Source organism: Symphalangus syndactylus, chromosome 4, assembly GCF_028878055.3.
Source record: "Symphalangus syndactylus isolate Jambi chromosome 4, NHGRI_mSymSyn1-v2.1_pri, whole genome shotgun sequence".
In the NCBI taxonomy this organism is placed as follows: domain Eukaryota; kingdom Metazoa; phylum Chordata; class Mammalia; order Primates; family Hylobatidae; genus Symphalangus; species Symphalangus syndactylus.
Window position 1 is genome coordinate 69706263 of NC_072426.2, and position 17603 is coordinate 69723865.

Below are 17603 nucleotides of genomic sequence, written 5' to 3' on the forward strand. Positions count from 1 at the left end.
ATTTCAGTCTCCCAAACTGCTGGGATTACAGGCGTGAGCCACTGTGCTCGGCCTCTTTTTTTTTTTTTTTGAGACGGAGTCTTGCTCTGTCACCCAGGCTGGAATGCAGTGGCCTGATCTTGGCTCACTGCAACCTCTGCCTTCTGAGTTCAAGTGAGTCTCGTGCCTCAGCCTCCCAAGTAGCTGGGATTACAGGCATGTGTCACCATGCCTGGCTAATTTTTGTATTTTCAGTAGAGACAGGGTTTCACCATGTTGGCCGGGCTGGTCTCGAACTCCTGACCTCAGGTCATCCGCCTGCTTCAGCCTCCCAAAGTGCTGGGATTACAGGAGTGAGTCACTGTACCTGGCCGACCCTTCTATTAATATTATTTAAAGATGTAAAAAATGCGGGGAACTTGAGAAACAAAGCCATGGAAGGTATCATTGATGGCTCACTGATACATCCTGCAGTGATTGTCAATCCATTTGAGATATTTGCAGCCACAAAGAAAGCAGTTTGCCTCTACAAACTGGGAGAAATGAAGACAAGAGCTCTATCTACTGAAATTATTTTCAACCTTTCCCCAAATAACAATATTTCAGAGGCATTGAAAAAATGTGTTATCTCAGCAAATGACACTTAAATTCCAATTGTTTATAGTAATGAGGGAGAAAAACAAATAAATCAAGGATATCTAATGTCTCAAATAGAAGGTCAGCAGGTTTCTCTGAAAAATCTTCCTGAAATAATAAATATTACAAAAGTCAAAAAGAAATATACACTCCCTCCACAAAAAGAAAGTATTGGGAACATTATTGGATGGTATTTGTAGAATGTCAACAAAGGATGTTTTGTGAAAAGGATGTTTTGTGAAAAGAATTATTTGCAGAAATTTTCAGCATTGAAGAAAACACTGGGCCTGTAATCCCAGCACTTTGGGAGACCATGGTGGGCAGATCACCTGAGCTAAGGCGTTCAAGACCAGCCTGGGCAACATGGTGAAACCCCATCTCTATAAAAATACAAAAAATTAGCTGGGCGTAGTGGTGGCGCATCTGTAATCACAGCTACTTGGGAGAATTGCTTGAACCCGGGAGGAGTAGGTTGCGGTGAGCCCAGATCGTGCCACTGCATTCCAGCGTGGGTGACAGAGTGAGCCCCCATCTCAAAAACAAAACAAAACAAAACAAAACAAATGTATTTTCCTTTGCTGATTAAAATGTTATTTTATTTTTATGTTTTGTAGTGATGGCATCTCGCTATGTTGCCCAGACTGGTCTCAAACTCCTAACCTCAAGTGATCCTCCCAACTCAGCCTCCTAAAGCACTAGGATTATAGGCATGAGCCACCATGCCTTGGCCCCACCTCTTTTATTATTTTAAAAGATAACCAGTTACTATTATTTGTTAGTGCCTTCTAGTCTTCTACTTCCATTCAAATGTATTTTATTTTTATATAATTGGATAAAAATTGCAAACACTTTTAAAAAAGAAGAAATGCAAATTCTCAGGCCCTACCTCAACCCTACTAAATCGTACACTGTGGGATGGGGCCCATGAATCTGTTTTTCCGAGCTCTCCAGATGATTCTAAAGCATGCTGAAGTTGGAGAATCACTGACCTAGGTCTTTGGAGCCTCTGCAAGAACCAAGAACGAGGACTCCACTTTAACAGCCTTTTCATTATCTTGCATAGTGTGAGCAAGCCGCACAAAAGAGGCTTCAACTCCTAGAGCCAGGAGGGACTTCAGAAACCATTTCTCAGGTCAGTTTGTTTTGTAGCTGAGGACTTTGCAACCCAAGGGGTTAAGTGAAGTCTGACCCAGAGCCAGGCCAACAGCTGATGTCAAGGCGATTCTCAGCCCAGGGCCCTTCCTGTGTGTCTACTCCCTTTCTTGTAGCCAGAGCAAAAGCACCACGCAGTTGTGACTTGAAGGCAGTAGAGCTTGAAGGAGCAAGGTCAGGTGGAGAAGCTGGGTTTGGATAGACCCACTTAGTTCTAGCCCAGAGGGCAGGGCCCCAGGGGAAGTCACAGCTGCCTTCCTTGTTCTTGGTCTTGTAAATTGCCTGATGGATTCTTCCTGCCTGCTACAGACAAAACCAGTTTGCTGAGACTGTGGTATTGCAGTAAAGATAGAGTTTAAGCTGTGTGTGATGGCTCACACCCGTAATCCCAGCATTTTGGGAGGCCAAGGTGAGCAGATCAATTGAGGTCAGGAGTTTGAGACCAGCCTGGCCAACATGGCAAAACTCTGTCTCTACTAAAAATACAGAAATTAGCCAGGCGTGGTGGCTTGCACCTGTAATCCCAGCTACTAGACAGGCTGAGGAAGGAGAATTGCTTGAACCCAGGAGGCGGAGGTTGCAGTGAGCCAAAATCACACCACCGTACTCCAGCCTTGGCGACAGAGCAAAAGCAAGAGTTTAACTGACTTGAGGCTGGCCACATGAAAGAACTGGAGTTGTCACTCAAATCAGTCTCCCAGAAGACTGGGGTTAGGGTTTTTCAAGGATAGTGTGGTGGGCTGGAGACTAGGGAATGGATGCTGCTAACTAGTTGGTGATGAAATCACAGGGTGTGGAAAAATGGTTCTTGTTCACTGAGTCTGCCTCTGGTTGATGGCCACAGGACTGGTTGAGTCATGAGTCACGATCCTGGGTGGGGCCAGTTGGTTGCCAGAATGCAAATATCTGAAAAACATCTCAAAAGACCAATCTGAGGTTCTACACCGGTGGTGTTATCTATAGGAGCAACTGGGGAAGTCACAAATCTTGTGGCTTCTGGCCACAGGACTCCTAAGCAGTAAGGGATTATAGAAACCATTCCTACATTTTAGCAGAGTTCAGGACCCTCCCATAATTTTAATCTCATCGCCTTTCATCAGTTTTTGGTCCCTGAGCAAGGAAGGGGTTACTTTGAGAGAGGGACTATTATCATTCTTGCTTCCAACTTAAACTATAAACTAAATTCCTCCCATGGTTAACTTGGCCTATGCCCAGGTGTGAGCAAAGACAGCCAGGCTGTGAGGCTAGAGCAAGATGGAGTCAGCCATGCTAGACTTCCCTCACTGTCGTCATTCTTTCAAAGGCAGTTTCAGCCTGGAAGATAAAATCATCTCCAGGTCCTTAGTGATTGGTGGGTCTCCCATTTATGGTCCTTGAAATGGAACCAGGTATGGACCCCAGGGGCCCTGGGGTGTCCCTTCCATGGAAGCCATTTCCCTGACTGGTGTGAGGGTCAGGAATTTCCCATAGAGCATTTTTCCATAGGAGAAGGCCAAGCTCTGAACAGAAGGACCTTGCAAATAAAATGAAGCATTGGAGAAAGCAGCCACTGACAGCTCCCTAGACAGGTTGTAACTGTAACTGAAAGCTGAAATCCAAGAATGACCTAAAACTCATTCGCAGAATTCCTTACTTTAGGCTCATAGAAACTGAGACAAGTTTGGGAGTGGTAGTTATTTAATCAACTCAAAAACAGCCCATATTTTCAGTTATAAAGGCTCTCCCCTTCCTCTCCTTCCCTTCTCCTCCCTCTCTTAACAATTTCTTGCCACATTCTGTTCAAGGAGAAACAAACCACTATTTGCCAGTGACGAGCCCTTCACCGCTTCCCAGCGTTTCAGATGGAGGGTGGTGTCCTGAACTCAGAGCTTCAGTGCAGTTGGTGTGAACTTGAGGAATTCATTTAACCTAGTCTTGGTCCCTTCAGCTGTAAAATCAGAGACAGATGTGATCTTTCTCTTTTTTGAGATGGAGTCTCACTCTGTCACCCAGGCTGGAGTGCAATGGCACAGTCTCTGCTCTCTGCAACCTCTGCCTCCTGGGTTCAAGCAATTCTTCTGCCTCAGTCTCCCGAGTAACTGGGATTACAGGCTCCTGCCACCATGCCTGGCTCATTTTTTGTATTTTTAGTAGAGACAGAGTTTCACCATGTTGGCCAGGCTGGTCTCGAGCTCCTGACCTCAGGTGATCTACCTGCCTCAGCCTCTCAAAGTGCTGGGATCACAGGTGTGAACCACCGTGCCCAGCCTCATTTTTATTAATTAATTAATTAATTAATTAATTTTTGTTTGTTTTTTGAGAGAGGATCTTGCTCTGTTGCCCAGTCTGGAGTATAGTGGCATGATTATGGCTCACTGCAGCCTCAATCTCCATGGCTCAAGCGATCTTCCCACCTCAGCCTCCCACGGATTTGGGACTACAGGCACATGCCACCATTTCTGGCTAATTTTTGTACTTTTTGTAGAGACAGTGTTTCACTATGTTGCCCAGGCTGATCTCAAACTCCTGGGCTCAAGTAATCCACATGCCTCGGCCTTCCAAAGTGCTAAGATTACAGGCGTGAGCCACCACATCCAGCCCCCATCATTTAATTTAAAGAGTGGCTGATGTGGTCTCACATAGCTCTTAGCATCCACATGAACTATTTGATTAATATGAGCAGTATAGACTGGTGATTAATGTACAGTTGGAGGCAGATTTTTCCTGTTAGTCTCTTGGCTTTGGTCTCCAGCTGGATAGGAGTTCCTGTCAATACAATGCTGTCAGTTTCAGTTAGGGACAAAAATTCAGTCGCCCATCATTTGGTGTTATACAGATCAGGAAAGGAGGGGATCATTTCTTAATTCATCTGTTTGGGAGCTTCCTGTTTGTTTGCTTTTTAAAGTCAGAGTCAGTCAAAAAGTTTGTATTCAAGACCAGCCTGGCCAACATGGTGAAATCCCATCTCTACTAAAAATACAAAAATTAACCAGGTGTGGTGGCTAATTCCAGCTACTTGGGAGGCTGTAATCCCAGCTACTTGGGAGGCTAAGGCAGGACAATCACTTGAACCTGGGAGGTGGAGGTTGCAGTGAGCCAAGATCACACCACTGCACTGCACTCCAGCCTGGGCAACAAGAGTGAAACTCCATCTCAAAAACAAACAAACAAACAAAAAGTTCCTAAATTTGTAGGGAAAAAAAAGCCCAGGTTGAGATCATAGAGAGTAGGAGTGATGCCTTGTACTGTTCAGTTAGCACATTTCCATTCAAAAATATTAAGACCCAGAAATGAACTCGGATGGCCCAGAATAGAAACTATCCCTTCTGGTGGGTGACACACACTCTCAAGCAAGGGTGATTTATTTAGAACAATGATCACTGTCGCACTTCATGGCATATATGCACCTGCGGGAGGTAACACCACCTCCTCTCTGTCTTATGCACAATGGGAATCTGGCTCATTATTGTCTGAAGCCTTAAAAAGACTCTGGCAACAGGGTTCACAGTCCTCTTTTACTGAGATCATTGCATGACATGGAGAGAGAGTCATTAAAATATCGAGTCTAAATATTCCCCAGAACGACCTTGCTTCTTGTATCAACAGCAAACAGCAGCTGCTGTCTTCTCAGTTGAGCGCTGCTTCCCTCTCACCACAAGAGGGCGAGAAAGACCCGCGACAGGACCTCTCCCTCCCTGCGGGAGGAAGGAAGAGAAAGCTCTGGGCTGCCATCAAGAAGACATTTTATTCTCTGGAACATAAAAGTAATAAGAGATGCCAAAGTTCCAGTGTTGGCCTAAGAAACAGTGGTTACCCTGGTGGGTTTTTTGTTTGTTTGCTTGCTTCCCCTCGCCCCAGTCTTTTAGAGCTTGGAGCATAATTATTCTCTAGAGAATGAACTATATTCTCTAGAGAACATTATTATTTATTATTATTATTATTATTATTATTATTATTATTATTATTATTATTATTTAGAGACAGGGCCTCACTGTGTTGCCCAGGCTGGAAGGCAGTGGTTTGAGCATAACTCATTGCAGCCTTGAACTCCTGGGTTCAAACAATCTTCCTGCCTCAGCCTCCCGACTGAGGGGCTGCAGGAATGCACCACCATGCCTGGCTAATTTTCATATTTTTTGTAGAGAAGGTTCTTACTGTGTTGCCCAGTCTGGTCTTTAACTCCTGGCCTCAAGCAATTCCCCAGCCCGGCCTCCTAAAGCTCTGGGAATACAGGCATGAATCACCAGGCCTGGCCTGAACACATTATTTTAAGTAACTTGAATGATGTACGTGTAAGAATCCAAACATTTGATAAAAGAGGGTTTGAGGCCAGGCACGATGGCTCACACTTGTAATCCCAGCATTTTGGGGGACCAAGGCGGGTGGATCACAAGGTCAGGAGTTCGAGACCAGCCTGGTCAACATGGTGAAACCCCATCTCTACTAAAAATAAATACAAAAGAAATTAGCCGGGCATGGTGGTGCCTGCCTGTAGTTCCACCTACTGGGGAGGCTGAGGCATGAGAATCGATTGAACCTGGGAGGTGGAGGTTGCAGTGAACCAAGATTGCGCCACTGCATTCCAGCTTAGGCAACACAGTGAGACTCGTCTCAAAAAAGTAAAAAAAAAAAAAGTTTTGATGGTTTGGAACATAAGCTGCTTCTCTTGCTACCAGGCTATGTGATGTGCAGAAAACTTAGGAGGGGACTGGGGAGGACAGTGTTTTCAAGAGAAGAAAAGCCAAGAGGCTGGGATATGGTGATTCTATTCCTGGTACTGGAAGGTCCAGTACACCTCCAGTAGGTACACCTTAAGAGGTGCCTACCAAGGAACAGTGTTAGCAAAAGCAGGGAAAATAAACTATGACTGCTCCTTAAAGAAAGATATCAGATCTACTTGGGTTTTCCTTCCTCTCTCTCCCACCTCCTTCCTCTGCCTTTTTTGTCTAGAATTATCATATGATATGAAATGATTTTTTTTTTTAGACAAAGTTTCACTCTTGTTGCCCAGGCTGGAGAGCAGTGGCACAATCTCAGCTCACTGCAACCTCCACCTCCCGTGTTCAAGCGATTCTCCTGCCTCAGTCTCTCGAGTAGCTGGAATTACAGGTGCCTACCACCAGGTCCAGCTAATTTTTGTATTTTTATAGAGACAGGGTTTCACCATGTTGGCCAGGCTGGTCTTGAACTCCTGACCTCAGGTGATCCACCCGCCTCAGCTTCCCAAAGTGCTGGGATTACAGGTGTAAGCCACTGTGCCTGGCCATGATATGAAATGACTTATAAGGAACGTTGGTAGAGCCTGCCAGACAGAATTTACCTTTAATCCATCGAAAGTTAAATCTGTCCAGTTGTTGACCAAAACAAAATGGACATGAGGCATTGCTTAGAGACTGGTCAGAAAAGGGAGAGAGAAAGTGCCTTTCAGTCATACAGAATACAGGTTTGGGAGGCTCCTTATTGGTTTGAAATGGATCCCAAATGTGAATCAAGATACTGCTTACGGGCTGGGCACAGTGGCTCACGCCTGTAATCCCAACACTTTGGGAGGCCGAGGCGGGCAGATCATGAGGTCAGATCAAGACCATCCTGGTCAACATGGTGAAACCCCATCTCTACTAAAAATACAAAAATTAGCTGGGCATAATGGTGCATGCCTGTAATCCCAGCTACTTGGGAGGCTGAGGCAGGAGAATCGCTTGAACCTGGGAGTCAGAGGTTGCAGTGAGCTGAGATTGCACCACTGCACTCCAGCCTGGGCAACAAGAGCGAAACTCCATCTCAAAAAAAAAAAAAAAGATCCTGCTTATAGCTGTCTTCTGTGGGCCCTTTGGCCTCTGCAGCTCTTCCCGTAATTATTCACTCATGAGCAGGCCTGCTAGGTTAGGGAGGGCTGGGTCATAGGAATGTGATGGCCCCATCCTATGCTTTTTTTTGGTTCCTCTTAAGCAGTCGCAGCCAGCCCCGGTGCTCGGCCTGTTCTGAAGTGAGTTGTGCACCTGCCCTCATTTTTCTCCACAGTTGGGCATCTTTGGTCTTGAACAGCTCAGGAAAGTCCGAGCTGACACTCAGGTTCTTACTCTAGATGAGATCCAGTGCGCAGCGTTTTTCCTAGTTGTGAAAAATCATTGTCATCTCTAATATTAAAGGAAATGATAACTAGAAGATGTCGCTGTTATGACAACATCTTGACACTGAAAGAGATTTTATATGGTCACTTGGTTCAACAGTTAGTCCATGCGTCCCTTGCTGGACTTCTCCTGGTGCTTGGGAACCACAGCCTGTGCTGTCTTCGGACAGAATTAATTCCTGGAAGTTCTTCCTTATCTTAAACCTATGTGGTGCCTTTTCCCTGGCACCCACTAGTCCTTGTTGTGACCTCTGCAATTATACAAAGTAAGTCTCCTTTCTTATCATGTAAGTCCCTCCTTCACATTCCCTGTTTGAATGTGGTATTAAGTGCTCTTACCAACTTGATCACTCTGCTTCATTACAGAATTTTTAAAGATGCCACACTTTCCACTGGGTTGGCCGTTCTAGAATGGTCTGATCAGAATGGTCATCACCTTGGGCTGGACTTTTAACATGTATTGGCACCTGCCAAATATTTGTGTTATTATTCACATCTGTTTTTAAGAGACAGCACTCCTGAAAGACAGATGGAGTCATAGATCTGCTTTTCAAACGCTTTCTTAAAGCATTTCTAGAAAAGTAGTAATTCCACTTTATTTGACTTGGTGGAGAAGCTCATGCCACTTGTTTTGGACTCAGAGTTGATTTCTGAGGCTGCCTTTCACAGAGCCGAGAAGGGATCCTAGAGGTCATTTTATTAGTCATATTTTATAGGTGACAAAATGAGGTCTAGAGAGGTTTAACAGTGTTTGCCCAAAGCCACACACTGGTAAGTGACTAAGCCCCAAGCTAATGCTGGGCCCCAGGTACAGGAGCCCACCTCACCACTGCTTCCTTGTGTCTGGTTCTGCCTCAGGAACTGGCCTAGGAACAGAATCCCTGCCACCTGCCGCAGCCACAGACGTTTTCATCTTTCTTTTTTGTATTTTCCAAGTTTTCTACAGTGATCCATTACTTTTACAATCAGAAAACAATCAACTGACACAGACGAGGTGGCTCATGCCTGTAATTCCAGCACTTTGGGAGTCCCAGGCGGGCGGATTATTTGAGGTTGGGAGTTTGAGACCAGCCTGGCCAACATGTCAAAAACCCATCACTACTAAAAATACAAAACTTAGCTGGGTGTGGTGGCCTATGCCTGTAATCCCTTCTTCTCGGGAGGCTGAGGCAGGAGAATTGCTTGAACACAGGCAGAGGTTGCAGTGAGCTGAGATTGCCCTACTGCACTCCAGCCTGGGTGACAGAGTGAGGCATCAACTCAAAAAAAAAAAAAAAAAGAAAAAAAGAAGAAGAAAAAGGAAAAGAAAAGAAAATCAATTGGCCAGATATGGTGGCTCAAGCCTGTAATGCCAGGGCTTTGGGAGGCTGAGGCAGGATCACTTGAAGCCAGGAGTTTGAGACCACGTGGAGCATAAAAGCAAGACCCTGTCTCCATTAAAAAAAAATAAATAAATAAAAGGTGCTTGCTTCGGCAGCACATATGCTAAAATTGGAACGATACACAGAAGATTAGCATGGCCCCTGCGCAAGAACGACACACAAATTCATGAAGCGTTCCATATTTTTATCTGCCAGTCATCACCACCCGATTTTGATTGAATCCTTCCTCCCGTCCTTTAATCTGTTCACTGCTTTGTCTGGGGGAGGTCGGGTCGCTGGTTCAGATGTTGGCGTTTGTTCTTTAATGGATGAACGAACACTCCAGTTTTCTTTCCCATGGAGGTTGTTTCAGCCACAAACCACTTCATTTTGCTGTTTCAATTTCAAAATAAAAGGAAACATATTGAAAAAAAAAGAAAGAAAGGAAATCAATCAATCAAACAAACAAAACCCAGCAGTTTTGAAAAACACACCTCACTCATACCGAGGCCAGCCCCTAAAGTCTCTGGGTCTCTTCTTTGAACCTCTAGGTCAGGGAAACTGCTGTTCCATCTCTCCTGAATCCTTAAAATTCAACCACTCAAAGATCCCATTTTGGTCGGAAGCTGAAAAACAATAAAACCTTTTCCTATCCTGTCCGCCACATTCACGAACTCCTGGGCTCCCACGCGGTTTATTTTTAAGACGCCGGCTTAAACTTCTCGAGTTACGGGGGGGAAGGGGTTACGGTGGGAGCGAGACTGAGAAGCACAGCGCGAACAGGGGCGCATTGGTACCAGGATCGGGACAGGGATGTCTCCAGTTCCTACAGACTCTAGCCTCGGGGGGCGTCTGTCCAGACTACAAGCGTCTGTGCCCCTGTTTTATTTTGAGACAAGTCGGGGTCGCTCAATGAGTCAGCACAGAGGAGGCGGTGGGGGAGACAGCGGCTGGGACGTGCGGGACTGGGGCTCGCCTTGCGCGCTGGGAACCCGAGCTGCGCGCGGGAGGCCCGGGGCGGGGGCTCCAGAGAGCCCGGGAGGGCGTGGACCCGGCCGGGGAGGGGAGGGCTCGGGCGCGTCTGGGTTGGGGCTGGATGATGTAAAACAGCGCGGAGCTCCTTGGCGCCTCGGCACCATTACCTTCAATTATCATAATTGGTGCCTCTCTCCAGCGTTTGCATTTCCCCCGAGGGATCTCTCACTGGTTCCCGTTCCTTCTCCTCGCCCTCTCTCGCTCACTGGCTCTCGGCTCCCGATCGTTCTCCCAGCCTCGCCCTCCCCTCAGTATCGATCTTTTTGGATGTTCTCCCTGCCTAAAACGGATGCTAATATCTCTTCGATTGAACCGAAATGGCGCTGCGGCTGCTATTTTTCCATTGTCAATAGAAACTTAGAGGGACCCGGGGATCAGCATTTATCGTATACTTAAACTAATTTTTGTAAGTACTTTTCTGCTTGTAGTCCAACGAACTGGGAATTAGTAACGATGTGTGGAGCCTGTAGTACATTTTCCCGAAACTTCCTGATCTGTCAATAGGAAGGTTAATCTTCCTGGATATCCCCGTCTCCCTCCTCCCACTCTCTTCACTGGAGTCGTGCTGGCTGATGGGAACGAAAAGACTTCAGATCTGAAAAGGCTTTGATTGTACCTTGAGACATCACCTCTGACAAAAATGTAAAAACATACGCTCTTTTCTCTGCACTGTCTGCGTCTTTCAGGGGCTGGACCTCACCTGTCTCCAGAAAAACTGCGAATCTTCAGGGATGACTTGAAGGATTAGGAAAGAGAGAAGTACCAGTGCCTCTTCCCATCATTCCTACAGATCTTGGTTAAAATTAGGCAGTCACCTGAAAAAAAAAAAAAAAGGCAGGTGGATTAGAAGTATTTTGAGGGCAGGAGCCGTTTCAGAAATCTCTTGATCACCCCTAAAAAAAAGGACAGCTCATGAGTACAGTTCATGGGAAGTGTATCCATAATTAATCAGGATTTTCTTGGAAAATGCTTCCGTTTGAAAGCGAATAAGCAACATCAGACTTCTTCGAACAATGCCATTGGATAGGAGATGGGTTATCTCAAGGTGTCATGTTGCAGGGTGGAAGATACTTCTTGTGTTTTCCAGCAGACTAGAGGCACGAGTTATGGTTCCATGACAGCAGCTAAGTTTCTTGCGTAATGACAAGTTAGGCGACCAATTTGTCTCGGCTGATTCTTGGACTATCACCAGTCATGGGAGCAAACGTTTGCTGGCAAGATTCCGCGTTTTTAGAGATACTATCACCCTGCCCAGGCCGCAGGCTGGCTTGGCAGTAACATTATTTGCACTTCAAATCTTCAGCTCCAGGGAGGAGAAAATCCTGAAACCACCTGGGAAGTCCTGAAGCCATCACAAATACATTCAGATATTACTAATTTTTTCCTTACACCAATTTCTAAGGAAAATTGGTCACCATTTGTATAGAGATTCACTGTTAACAAAACTTACACGAAGACCTCAAGTTGCACTAGTAGCAATCTCTGGAGCAGGCAGGCTACCAAACACTCTTGTTCTCATTTTATGGGCAAGAAAACTGAGTACCAAGGGGCCAATTGATTGGCTCATAAAAACTCATTGAGTATACTGGGCATGGAGGTTCATGCCTGTGATCCCAGCACTTTGGGAGGCTGAGGCAGGCAAATCACTTGAGGCCAGGAGTTCGAGACCGGTCTGGCCAAAACGGTGAAACCTTGCCTCTATCAAAAATACAAAAAAATTAGCCAGGCATGGTGGCAAACATCTGTAATCCTAGCCACTCAGGAGGGTGAGGCACGAGAATTGCTTGAACCAGGGAGGCGGAGGCTGCAGTGAGCTTGCTCCACTGCACTTCAGCCTGGGCAATGAAGCAAGACTCTAGCTCAAAAATAATAATAATAATAATAATAATAATAATAATAAAATAAACAACCAGCTTGGGCAACATGGCGAGACCCCGTCTCTACAAAATATTTAAAAATTAGCAGGGTGTGGTGGCATGCACCTGTAGTCCTAGCTACTGGGGAGTCTGAGGTGGGAGGATCACTTGAGCCATGGTGGTGGAGGCTGCAGTGAGCTGAGATTGTGCCAGTGCACTCCAGCCTGGGTGACAGAGCGAGGCCATCTCAAAAAACACACAAACAAAACATTGAGTAGTGGGGCGTGGATACAAATGCAGGACTTCAGTTTCTTCCTTTAGGGTTACTTTTTCCTTGCTCTGTTACCCAGGCTGGAGTGCAGTGGTGCGATCTCGGCTCGCTGCAGCCTCCCCATCTCTGGCTCAAGCGATTCTCCAGCCTCAGCCTCCTGAGTAGCTGGGATTACAGGCATGCACCACCACATTCAGCTAATTTTTATATTTTTAGTAGAGGTGGGGTTTCACCATGTTGCCCAGGATGGTCTTGAGCCTCTGGATTCAAGTGATCCACCCTCCTTGGCCTCCCAAAGGGCTGGGATTATAGGTATGAGCCACCATGCCAGGCCCAGGGAACTCTTTTTATATACTCCTGTGATTTAATGAGGAACAACTAAGTGGTATGGGGTGGAGCCAAGTGGATAGACCTCCAAGGAAACAAGTGACTACTTTGACCCTTTGGCTGTAATATTGATGGATTTTGCTCATGTATTCCATACAGACTGGCAAGCAATGTCATTGCTCATAGACACTGCATCACGGGCATCTTGCCTGCTCCTCCCCCCTCCACTATATGTGGAAAATGCCAGGTTGACTATTCACTCCAAATACTCATCTTTCTCAAGAAACTAATAAAAAGCTCTGCTCGTTGCCATGGCCCCACTAAGAAGACAAGACGTTCAAGATTGTTGTATATTAAAAATAATCCAGGAGTTCAAAATGGTCCTGGACTCTGGAAAGTCCTGGACTCTGCAAGGTTCTGAGTCTTCAGTCTGTTTAAAATGGGCTGTCTTCAAATGGCTACATTAAGTTATCTTAGATGATAGCAAACACTCAAGTGATAAAGTCACACAGAAGTAATAATTTGAAGGAATGATTTTTTTTTTTTTTTTTGAGACAGAGTCTCACTCAGTTGTCCAGGCTGGAGTGCAGTGGCACGATCTTGGCTCACAGCAACCTCCGCCTCCTGGAGATTCTCCTGCTTCAGCCTCCCCAGTAGCTCGGATTACAGGCATGTGCCATGATGCTTGGCTAATTTTTATATTTTTAGTAGAGATGGGGTTTCACCATATTGGCCAGGTTGTTCTCAAACTCCTGACCTCAAGTTATCCATCTGACTCAGCTTCTCGAAGTGCTGGGATCACAGGCATGAGCCACCGTGCCTGGCTTGGAGGAATGATCTTAATTCCACTCACTAATCACTTCTCAGCCTTTTGGCTAAGGTCAAAATTCACTCACTGATATTTTTCTTTTCTTTTGAGATGGTCTCTGTTGCCCAGCCTGAAGTGTGGTGGTGTGATCTTAGCTCACTGCAGCCTGGAACTCCTGGGCTCCAGTAATCCTCCTACTTTAGCCTCCCAAGTAGCTGAGACTACAGGCATCTGTTACTGGGCTTGCGGTCTCAAACTCCTGAACTCATGTGATCCTCCCGCCTCAGCCTCCCAAAGTGCTGGAATTACAGGTGTGAGCCTCTGAGCCTGGCCTACTTTATTTTTCTTTATAGGTGAATTAACTTTATATAATATGACATGCTTTATCGTGCCAGCCTGCCCATATCTCTTTCTGTGTGTTCTGTCTGGCTCACACCCTTGCTGAGAGCAGTACCCAGGTTTTATATCAGCCAGAACCCTATCCAAGCCCAAGACATCATAGACTGAGTATTTGGGGATGGTGTCTCCGTAAGCTGAACAAACGACTGTGCTAGTTTGCAGTAGTGATAGAAGGTGAAACCATCTCTTGGGTAGTATCTCTCTGTATAGGGGACTTATGCTTGGACAAAAAAAAGCAGAAATTATGAGAGTAAAAACTACAAATAAGGAGAGGATGACAGCCCACTGGCAGAGAGGTGAGAAGCAAAGACAACCCTGAGAAAAACAGACCCAAGTCTCTAGCTTCTGGCTCCAGGAAGGTTGGCTCCCCGAGCTGATAGGCGGTGCTTGTCAATCACCAGTTAGTAGTAACCATACCGTCAGCCTATTGTGTCCATACCACAAATCCCTCCTAAATTAATCTTTAGTGCGTCTCTCTCCCTTTTAATTAAACAAGTTGACTAACGATGTACTATAAATGTTATTTATTTATTTATTTATTTGCTATTATGTTCTGGCCACTGTCGTTTTTATTTCATAATAATTCCTGAGAAAATAACTAACTATATAGTATTTGTTTTATCATTTACAAAGTATCAAGACACACATTATATTTGATGTGTGAGTTTAAGCCATGAAATAAAATGCCAGCCAAACGTGCATATCTTCAAATATTTAATGCATTTCAATGAGATTTATGGGCAGAGGTTATGAAGAGAGTACACCCTAAGTGAGGTCATCAATGAACAGAATTCTTGTTCTTCTCCTTGGTATTAAGGGAAGAACTTCTGATGCGCTTTCTTAGATTGAATAATCTTCCTTTGTTCTATCTGGTCACCTAACAAATGAGCTCCTATTCTGCTATGAATCCCTTAAACACAAATAACTCTGATAAGATAGTCAAGCTTACACCTGTAATCCCAGCTACTTGGGAGGCTAAGGTGGGAGGGTCACTCGAGGCTAGAAGTTTGGGACCAGCCTGGGCAACATAAGGAGACTCTGTCTCAACAAAAAGTACAGAAATTAGCCCCATGTAGTGGGGAGCACCTATGGTCTTAGCTACTTGGGAGGCTGGGGCCAGTGGTTCGAGGCTACAGTGAGCTATGATTGCAGTGCTGTACTCCAGCCTGAGAAACAGAGTGAGACCTTCGTCTCTAAAAAAGCAAAAGCAAAACCAAGTAACTCTCTACTCTCCCATTCACAATTTAGTGCCATTTAGTTACATGTTTAGCCTATAATTTCAAAGACATCATTTAAAATCCTTTAAAACATATATATGGCCGGCATGGTGGCTCACACCTATAATCCCAGCACTTTTGGAGGCTCAGGCAGGAGGACTGCTTGAGCCCAGGAATTCTGAAACCAGCCTAGGTAACATAGGGAGACCACCAACTCTACAAAAAAATTAAAAAATTAGTCGGGCATGGTGGCTCACGCCTATATATATATACGTATGTATCTCCCATGGATAAGTTATAACTTGAATGCTGTTTGAAGGTAATAAAAAACTATTATACTGTTTAGCTGTTTCAGTTAGGTCTGGAATCAGTTTTCTGTTCTTGGTTATAGATAGCTTGTTCCCAGGTATTTTCAGAATCCCTTTGTAGGTGTAAAAAGAATTTTGGTCGTTGATTTCATTTCTTGCTTTAAACTTCAAAAGGACAGTAGATTGTACTTTTTTTTTCCTTCTACTTATCAACCTACTTGTAGGAAAGTAATAACTGAATTATGTGCAAAGCACAAGTAAAATTCTCTAGAGAAGCAATTTTCCTTAAGAATCTTAAATTGAATTAAAATTGTTGCCTATTCTCTCAACTATTGATATGGCCTCATAATTGACACATTATCCCTAAACTGATTTTGATATTCTACATTGATTCAAACACTCTGATTCATTTAGTTGAAAAGTCCATGTCTTCCCCAGAACCATTAAATAAAGTGCAGACTTGTTTCTCTTTAATTTCTGGTCATTTAGAAAGTTTGCCCATTAATAATAAAAACAAAATAGTTGAAATCATTGTTTAAAAAATGGATCCCAAGTTCTTATTCAGAACTGGACTTGGAACAAAAAAATATATACAACCTGGAGTGCTCAAAGTCAACATTAATTCAATAAAATACAAATATATTAGTGTGCTTTCTTTGGGTCGCAAGGAAAAGAATCTTAAGTAAAAAGGGGACTTTATTAAGGTTACTGAGTTAACCTAAGGACAAGAAGTGAGGCTGAGTGCCTGGAAATCCATTTGGATTTATGTATTTGCCACTTTGCATATCTTCATTATTTTTCTTTCTCTGCAGACAGGTGGACTACAGCTGCCCCAAAGCAAAATTTTTATGTCTCCCGTGAAATGACCTCAAGGGACTGAGAAGCATGTCTGTTCAAAGACACAGAAGAGAGAATCTAACTGACCTAACCTGGGTCATGTGACTAGCTATGGCCAGAGATTAGGAGATCAGAGTCTCCTAATCAAGTTGCCAACGCCCACTCCAGGGAAAAGGGACATTCTCTGAATTGGGCTGGGAGACACTCAGAAAGTGTCTACTAGAATGCAACTTTCACCAACACATTCCCCAGACTTCTTCCATTAAATAAGTATTTATCTGTATCAAAGGGAAATATAGTTCATTTCTGATACGTCTCTGTTCACTTCTTCACATTTTATGCTGCAATCACAAAGACTTGCTTGTCATCCCAACTACCTGTTCGCTACTTACCACTCCTACTCGCCTACACAATCATATAATTTCACGCCTAAGTCCTGTGGTCCTCTGTGCTTGTAATGGTCTTCTTCCAATCCTTAATGTCATTGCTTCTAGGAGACTTGACCGGCTCTCTTTACCTTCCTAGGCTAGTTAACCTCTTTCTTTTAGGCATTGTAACATCATGCACATAAATCTCTATTATTGTCCAGCTCCATTGTTTTGAGATTTACTATCTAGTTTCTGACATCTTTATAACCCCAGACATCGCAAGCCTGGCCTACCGTGGGAGGCCAGGTTAAACGAACATACCCTGAAAGTTTCCTTTTAGCTAATAATTGACTCTCTAAAAAGAGAGTGTAATCATTACATAAAAAGTATTGTCCTCTGGGCGCGGTGGCTCACGCCTGTAAATCCCAGCACTTTGGGAGGCCGAAGCGGGAGGATCACGAGCTCAGAAGTTGGAGACCAGCCTGACCAACATGGCGAAACCTCGTCTCTATAAAAATACAAAAATTAGCCAGGTGTGGCAACAGGTGCCTGTAATCCCAGCTACTCAGGAGGCTGAGGCAGGAGAATTGCTTGAACCCGGGAGGCGGAAGGTTGCAGTGAGCCGAGATCATGCCCCTGCACTCCAGCCTGGGTGACAGAGCCAGACTCGTCTCAAAAAAAAAAAAAAAAAAAAAAAAAAAAAAAAGCATTGTCTGCATAAAACCCTTACAATTGTTAACTTGTCAAGGTTCTAGAAGCCAGGAAGTTCTAATCAAACTCAGCCCCAGGACTGACCTGTCAGCACGCCCCTTCAGAAACTTGTCTGAGAAACCTGCTATTTACCTGGTGCCCTAACCAGTTTAATTTTCTTTTAAAACTTCTACTGGACTTCTCCTTCTCTCCTTTTAGATGCAATTTTGATCTAGAGAAGTAATGGTCT

At 44.6% G+C, this 17603-nt stretch overlaps 1 non-coding gene and 1 pseudogene across 1 annotated transcript; both read left to right on the forward strand.

The window, feature by feature from the left end:
• Positions 1–368: 368 nt before the first annotated feature.
• Positions 369–840, forward strand: LOC129480250 (EKC/KEOPS complex subunit TPRKB-like; annotated as a pseudogene).
• Positions 841–9337: 8497 nt separating this feature from the next.
• On the forward strand, positions 9338–9444 carry LOC129481515 (U6 spliceosomal RNA). Its single transcript, XR_008657480.1, has one exon. It is a non-coding gene; the product is annotated as a U6 spliceosomal RNA (small nuclear RNA).
• The last annotated feature ends 8159 nt before the right edge of the window (positions 9445–17603 follow it).